General features: G+C 39.3%; 1 protein-coding gene across 1 annotated transcript in view; it reads right to left on the bottom strand.

Moving 5' to 3' along the window:
• LOC108573541 (ETS-like protein pointed) overlaps positions 1 to 8,288 on the bottom strand; it is a 177,638-nt gene that overhangs the window by 51,949 nt on the left and 117,401 nt on the right.

The raw sequence follows: 8,288 nt of genomic DNA, 5'->3' as shown, positions 1-8,288 counted from the left end.
TGTTCGCGCGAGCGAGTAAGCGTCAAAGTGTAGAAGAGAGAGCCGCGTGTACACGAAGGAGCGTCAGGTGTCGCGGCGGCGGCGTCGGCAGGAGCAGCGAAAGCGAACACAGGCGAGGGGGGCATGCACACCATCCTAGATAGCATCGTCGTAAAGAGGGGTGCAACTGGCGGGCAGGTGCAGGTGCATCGTCGTTGTAGGTACGCTTGCTCTATGCCGTCGCACAACCACGCTCTGGCACGCCTTATGGTGCACCATATACACTATTCTTTGTCCCCAGGACCAATTGGTCATTTCAAGTTCCTTGATGAGCGTGCACCTCGTCGTGCTTAGCACGTTCGAGTGCCTGCTGTACATACCACCGATGGTACACGATAGTTTTTGATAGTAGAACTTCCATTAGACGAAAGAGAATGCTCTTGGATTCGAGGCTCAAAGGATATACGCAGAAAAGTAGATTAAAGTGATAAGAATAGCTGAAATATGTTAATTTTATAAATTTACTCTGTTGTTTTCCTATCTCAACTATATTCTTCAAATAAGTACTGTCAAATTTAGCACTCTTGGATTCGAGGCTCAAAGGATACACGCAGAAAAGTAGATCAAAGTGATAAGAATAATTTAAATACTTTATTTTTATAAATTTACTCTATCTTGTTCCTGTGTCAACTGTAATCTTGAAGTAAGTACTGTTAAATTTAGGTAGTGAGGGTATCTGTAGCTCTGGAGTGGTGGGGGAAGCGACCTTGAGCAGCCGCTAGAATCGACACAGGCTATAGCCTCTCGCTACTCTTCTAATCCGCCAAGAAAAAGAGAAAAATTACTACTACCTCCACAATAATTTTTTTTCCTTTTTTCTTTAATGTACAAGTATATGTCCAATGTGTCACGAAGGTATTCGGTACATTAATCAAAATTTTAACCGTAACGCGAACAATATATCGCTGTCTGTGTTATCGTAACGACTAATTTTCCTGCAAAGATTACTCTGTCACAATAACAAATCTTCAAATCCACCAAGAATTTACCAATGCAAACAAGAGGACGAAGGTGTACTCTAAAACCTGAAGAAAGAGTTGTAAACGAAGCTAGGATGGTGTTGCGCGATAAAAATCACGAAAATGTTTCCCCAGGATATCTGCACACAGCTGGATTTGCATGGCTGTGGAGCTCCTCGAACGGCGTACCGCCGAAAGTCCATTAAGTATGTATGGCGTGCACGCACAGTAAGTCTCCCGTAACCCATAAGCACCTTTGTCTCTACGCGCACAGGCACACGCGCGTGCTGCGTGTGCACGAACACGTGCGAGAGCCAGGGGAATTTGCATAAACCCGGCGCGCGGTTACAAACGTACAAAGAATCGACGCCCTCGTCGTTTCGAGCGGCTCCTCTCTACTCTGCCTCCTTAAATGGTTCCCTGGCGAATTTGAAACGCGATAGACATAATGGATTAGGAAAGACTCTATCGTCGAAACGTTTTTTTTCCTACATTGTTTTTTTTTTTTTTTTGTCAAGGAATTGTTGGAGACTGTCGATTGAATATTTGATTTGTGTATGTTCTGAGAAATGTTGCTATATAATAGTGTTAGATATTTGTTAGAAAGGATAGTGACGGAGTTGTTCTATGGGGGTTTTAAAGTATGTTCCTTTTCTTGGAGAATTATGGATGAAGAATTGAATCTGTCGAGAGTATTAATGCACTGAGGATTTGAAGACTGTAAAAAAGTCGTCATTCATTATCCACATCCAAATGCATTAAACCTTGACGTCAATTAAGCACGAAACCCCCACACGAATAAGTTAAACGCTCAGGTTTTCTCATGTATAATTCAACCTACAACTCTGATGTACTTTTTCTGAAAAACTGAACCGAAAAACTTTGAATTCTTTCTGGAGATCTTTGGTAAAATGAAAAGCAATCGCAGGAGGGATACTGGACTCGAGACATTTTTAAAATTCTCCATGGAGGAGTGGCAAATTCCACGCAATCAGGAAACTTAGAATTTTTCTCAAATGGACATTCGACTCAAAAGTTCTCAAAGTTCTCTATGGATGCGTGACAAATCCTGTAGAATAAGAAAACTCAGAATTTTCCTCAGATGCGCACTCGACTCGAAAAATTCTCAAAGTTTTTCTCAGAAGAGTGACACATCTCACAAAATCAAACACCAATGAAAAAACTCTCGACTCAAAAAGTTCTCAAAGTTTCCACAGAAAAGTGATAAATCCCACGAAACAAAGAACCCTCGACTCAAAAAATTCTCAAAGTTTTCACAAAAGAGTGACAAATCCCACGAAACAAAGAACCGTCGACTCAAAAAGTTCTCAAAGTTTTCGCAAAAGAGTGACAAATCTCACGAAACAAAGAACCCTCGGCTCAAAAAATTCTCAAAGTTTTCACAAAAGAGTGACAAATCCCACGAAACAAAGAACCCTCGACTCAAAAAATTCTCAAAGTTCTCCGCACACGAGCGACAAATCCCAGAAAGGAGAAAACCAATGCAAAATATTCTCAAAGTTCTCCACACAAGAGCGACATATCTCACACGTGGCAAGAAAGCTCAGAATTCTTCTCCGAGATCGTTGCACGAAATAAAGAACCACCGAAGAGACACTCGACCGAAAGAAAAGAAAAAAACTCGCAAAGTTCTCCCGAGAAGAGTGACAAATCCCATACAAGAGTGGCACGGGTGCGAAGTGTAGCAGCCACGATACAGAATTATTCATCGGGGGGCGGCGTACGCGTCGGGGAATGTGTAATTGAAGGAAGGATCGTCCGGTACGAAGGATCGAAACAACAACGACGCCGCCGCGCCGCTCAGGAGTCGAATTGAAAACCCACGTGCCACGGCGCAACGCTGGTTCGTGAGTTGCATCGGAATCGTGGTAAGTTTTGCAGGAACGACGCCTGTGGCTGGATGTGGCTCGTTGCGAATGCCGTGTATGATCGAGCACGACGAGCCCTGCGTAAATGTCCACGATAAAGATACCCTCCCTCCTTGTTGGATTCCGTGGTAAGCAATGGGCCAGCGATTCGAGATTTATCTCCTGTCAACGATTCACCGGGACCTCCCTGATCGAGGAATTTTCCTGCCGAATTTCCAAGTATTTGTCCAATTTTTGCGCGGATTTTCGGGAGGAATCGACTCTTTGAATCTTGAGCGATTTTTTCGGAGTTGGTGAAATTCCACTGGGTTTGGAAATTGGGATTATTATGTCGAGGGTGATTGAAAATTTGAAGGATTGACAGTTAGTGGAGAATCAAAATTTTGATTCTGAATACTGGAAGTTTGAAATTTGGAGAGAAATTGTGGAATTTTTTGGATCTAGAAATATTTTGGTACAGATGCGAAGCTTTGGAATCTGAAGATTTATCCTTGAAGAGGTAAAAGTCTCTGGAGCCTGAGAATTTTAGCGCTGAATGTACTTCTGAACTTTGAATTTTAATATCTGAAATATTCTTCTCAAATTAGTAAAAATTCGTTACATCTAGAGAACACTTTTGAACTTCAAATTTTTGTCACTAAAATTATTACTAATTTCCTGAAATATTTTTGAATAATTAGAGATCTCTGAAATCTGAAAGAACATTCGCTCCTAAATTTCTCAGGAATCCTCTAAACCTACCTAATTCTCTCAATCCCCAAATGGAGGACACACTCTTGATCTTGAAATTTTTGTCACCAAAAATATTCTTAATAATTAAAAATCTCTCAAAAATCTGAAAGAAAGTTCTTCCCAAATTTCTCAGATATCTTCTAAACCTATCTAATTCTCTTAATCCCCAAATGGAGGACACACTCTTATTTTGAAATTTTTGTCACCAAAAATACTCTTAATAATTAAAAATCTCTCAAAAATCTGAAAGAACATTCTTCTCAATCTATCGATCCAAATGTTTCTATTGTCCAAACTTTCAAAAAAAAATTCCACAATTTCTCTCGCATCCGCTCCACCACTTGTTCGACATTACACCGGCTAACCATCGTCACTTTCTCGTACGAAACTTCATGAACCAGTGCCTCGATAGTTCCACCCTGTACGCAGAGGAGAGACAGCCCGAGGCTGTAATTACGCTACACGTATGTCCACGTGGACATTACGTTTCCTTTCGTGCGACTAATCGTATCTGATGTAATGGCTGTTAAGAGGTTGCTTCCAACCACACTTAACGCAGAGAGAGAATCGATCCCAAAGGATGTGCATCTGTTATCCGCTTTTCGATCGCGATCGATGAAAGCCTATTGAGACGTGCAGCTTCTCTGACAGACCGATTAATCTTTCGAATAATCGTTATCGGTCGTATCGACTTTCACGTCGCGGTGTCTCTAAATGAAATCGATAATTTACGACCCGACTGTGTCAAGTATTAAACGTTCTACCTATGGTACGTACAGATATCGGTACGTTTAATCGATGAAAAAGTTAACTGAGACGGTGGAAACGTGTTCGTATCGCGGTTTCTATTTCCTATCGTCGTGTAAAACTGTTATTTATGAAACAACTTTGTTAACGTAACATTTTTCCAGTTTCTTCTGGGGACTTGGTGGAATACTGTTTTCAGTCGACGGAGAACGTACGAAGTTTCTAATAATTCCGGAGAATATTTATTCGCCGAACTGTACTTATGTTAATTTCTATTTTTTAAATTCACTCGAGACTCTGTGCAGGGATTTAATTATTCCACTGGTTTGTTAAAATATTCTTACTTTCGAATTTGCTTGGTGTTTTATGAAAATTAACCGAGAATTTTCTTTGCTATTATTCCATATTTTTCAAGTCCTCGACTCTTTTTTTTCTTCGGTACTCGATAAAAATTAATCCAGAATTTCCTTTGCTATTATCCAATATCTTTCAAGCTCTCCTCAGTCTTCCAGAAATGATTCTTTTTTTCTTCGGTACTCCATAAAAGTTGACAATTTCTTTTCCTACTTTTCACTGTCTTTCAATAATCTTCCAAAAATATTTAAATTTTCTCAAAGATCCTCTTTTCGCCGTCCGCCAATTCGAATTTACATAAAAAAAAAAAAGTGAATTTGCAGATGGAAAGATCGAAGAGACGATGCAGGTGCGAATGGTTCCTTTTCGTTTCGTGCTCTTTTCTTTTCTCCTTTCTTTCTCTCTTGTTTTTTTTTCTTTTTCCTTCGCAAGACTAAAATTCGATATCAAAGACCGATCGAAGCCAACTCGTCCGCGATGGGCATTGCTTAATCGAATGGAAATGCAAATGGCTAAATGACCCGCGACCCACGTGACATTTGACCCGTCTTGTTCAACATAAATTTGCATAGCTGGTGTTATTTGCGCGAGGAGAATTCCACTTCTCTACCCCTGGCTAAACAGCCAATGAAAAATATTCTCCTCGACGTACGATAATCTTAATTGGCTTAAAACAAACGCATTTCTATTCGAAACCGATGGCCCGAAGATGCACACGATTCGGTTACTCCGGGACAACGGAACGAATTTATTACAGTGTTTTAGCCTCGCCTGCTGAATTTTCTTCGGAATTAAGGACGATCAGGGGGCTTACGGGATTACCTGGTTAAATATGCACAGAAGTCCCCTTTAACTCCACCATTTTAGTGGATATTTTTAACCAACGGATCGGGGACTAATTTTAATTCCGTGGAAATGGTAAAAATATCCAGAGTTCTTTTACTAATTTCCGTGGAAATAATTGTTAGTTAATTATTGAGTGCTGCGGAATTTTTATTTCACAGAGAATTTTTCAAAATATCGAGTGAAATAATATTTAAAGGGACACTGAAAATTTGGAAATTTGTCGTAAGAGGAAAATGTCAGTTTCTAGATTTTTCTTAGTTTCCATTTCACATGGAACGTTTGAAAATTTCCAGTCAAGTAATTTTTAAAGGGACACCGAAAATTTGGAAATTTGTCTTAAGATGGAAATATCGCTTTGCAAATTTTTAGAGAAGTAATTTTTAAAGGGACACCGAAAATTTGGAAATTTGTCGTGAGATGGAAATATCGCTTTGCAAATTTTTAGAGAAGTAATTTTTAAAGGGACACCGAAAATTTGGAAATTTGTCTTAAGATGGAAATATCGCTTTGCGAATTTTTAACGAAGTAATATTTAAAGGGACACCGAAAATTTGGAAATTTGTCTTAAGATGGAAATATCGCTTTGCGAATTTTTAACGAAGCAATTTTTAAAGGGACACCGAAAATTTGGAAATTTGTCTTAAGATGGAAATATCGCTTTGCGAATTTTTCTAAATTTCCATTTCACATTGAAGGTTTGCAGATATCGAGTAAAATAATTTTTAAAGGGACACCAGAAATTTAGAAATTCATCTGAAAGTCTCAGTTTGTAAATTTTTCTTAATATTCATTTCACGTGGAAGGTTAAAAATCTCGAGAGAAGTGTAACGTTTAAAGGGACTATGAAAGCGATAGTACAGCTCTAATCGAAGAATGTCCCATAGACAGAACACGGTCCCTCGGAAAGTTCACCATTCGCTAATTATCCACGATAGAAAGTGCACTCTTGATCTGTACACTGTTTTCGTGCTGTTCTCTTTAACTTTGAACACGCGAATTTAATAATCGCTCTCGGCCATTTTCCTATTCTCTCGCTATCTGCATTTTTCACCGATGACCGTGCGCACACGATAAACCAAGGTATACCACGTCGTTGCGTCGCACTGCTTTTAATTGCAAAGTAACCCCCCTTTGTCTCTCCCCTCGTGCATTCTGCCGAGACTTTCTCGTCGTAAATTTGCACGAGAAACATTTCTGTGAACGATCGAAATGATAAATTTGTCGAAAGAAAAATTGGTTGATATATCTTCGATTGATCCTTCCAATTAACTATACATTTTCTGAAGTGAGAGTTACGAAACGAGTGAAATCCTTATCTCCTTGGAAAATTAAATGAAAATTGGAACGAATGTGAAAATTAAAAGGAAAATTGAAACGAACGTGAAAATTAAAAAGAAAATTGAATTGAATGTGAAAATTAAAACTAAAATGAAAATGAAAATTTGGAATAAGGAATATTGTGAATCAGGCGAAGACCCTAATCTCTCCGAAATTTTTAATTTCCTGAAAATCAGATAAACGAAAGTTTGTGGTCATCGTCAAAAATTTTTTCCTGGAAACGTGGTTCCAACAGAATCTCTCTCTCTTTCTCTCTTTCTCTCTCTACAGGGCGGTAGAATTAAAAAACGATCGAGTTCCTCTATGCTTATGGGGTCGTAATTTTTTTCCCCTCTTCTCCTCCTTCTTCGTTTTCGTCCACGTGGTGGAAGAAACACAGCAAAGTAAGTTTGTAGATGAATTTTAACGGACACGGGGCACGTGCTGGCAACGTCTTCTGGCTTATCCCTCTTTCCACGGCGACTCTGGAATATACTCAGCAGCCAAACAACTGCGGCAGCTGTCCTGAACAAACTACTAGCCTGTGTGCGAGCCGCGCGCGGTTCCAAAATCTTCCACTCTCTTATTTCGTTGCCACGACACACATATGCCTCTCCTGTCGAGTCACAAGACTTTCCAAACTCTCCACTTTTTGTCTTTAGGGACTCTTCCATCACCATTCCTATTCCTATTCTGCGGATTCTTCGGTTTACAATTTTTACCACTCTCGTTGGATTTATGTGGGAGTGATTTGCGGCATAATTTGGATTTTTCTGCAATGGGAATTATTTGCGAGTGATTCGGGGAGAAATTTGGATTTTTCGCCCTCTTCTTCTATATCTTTGCTTCCGTAACATTTTTCTCATTTCAGTGGAGACAACTCCAGAGATGACTGTCAGCGATTAGAAGAGAAATTTGGATTTTTCTGCAATGGGAATTGTTTGCGAGTGATTCGGGGAGAAATTTGGATTTTTCGCTCTCTTCTTCTATATCTTTGGTTCCGTAACATTTTTCTCATTCCAGTGAAGATGACTCCCGAGATGACCGTCAGCGATTAGAGGAGAAATTTGGAATTTTAGGAATATGGAAATTTTGAAAATTTTTAGCTCTGTGTCTCTTCAAGTGTGAATTTCATCTCTGAGTGATATGGAAGGGAATTCAGAATTTTTGGAATACGGAAATTTCAAAATTTTTAGCTCTCTTCTTCCTTCAGAGAGTCTCTTCAAATCTGAATTTTATCTCCACTTCTAATATCCTTCGTTCCATAATTTTCACTCGTTTCGTGGAAATTATTCCCGAGAGATCTGAGAAGGAATTTTAATTTTTCATCCCATAATTTCGATCTGTAATTTCAGAATAGTTGGAAGATTTCCATTTTCGCTTCAGAAGATGCCTGAATATCCCA

This window comes from Habropoda laboriosa, unplaced genomic scaffold (genome assembly GCF_001263275.1).
Source record: "Habropoda laboriosa isolate 0110345459 unplaced genomic scaffold, ASM126327v1 scaffold20, whole genome shotgun sequence".
NCBI lineage: Eukaryota > Metazoa > Arthropoda > Insecta > Hymenoptera > Apidae > Habropoda > Habropoda laboriosa.
The sequence above is the reverse complement of the archived record's forward strand: the minus strand, read 5'-3'. Positions and strand labels throughout refer to the sequence as shown.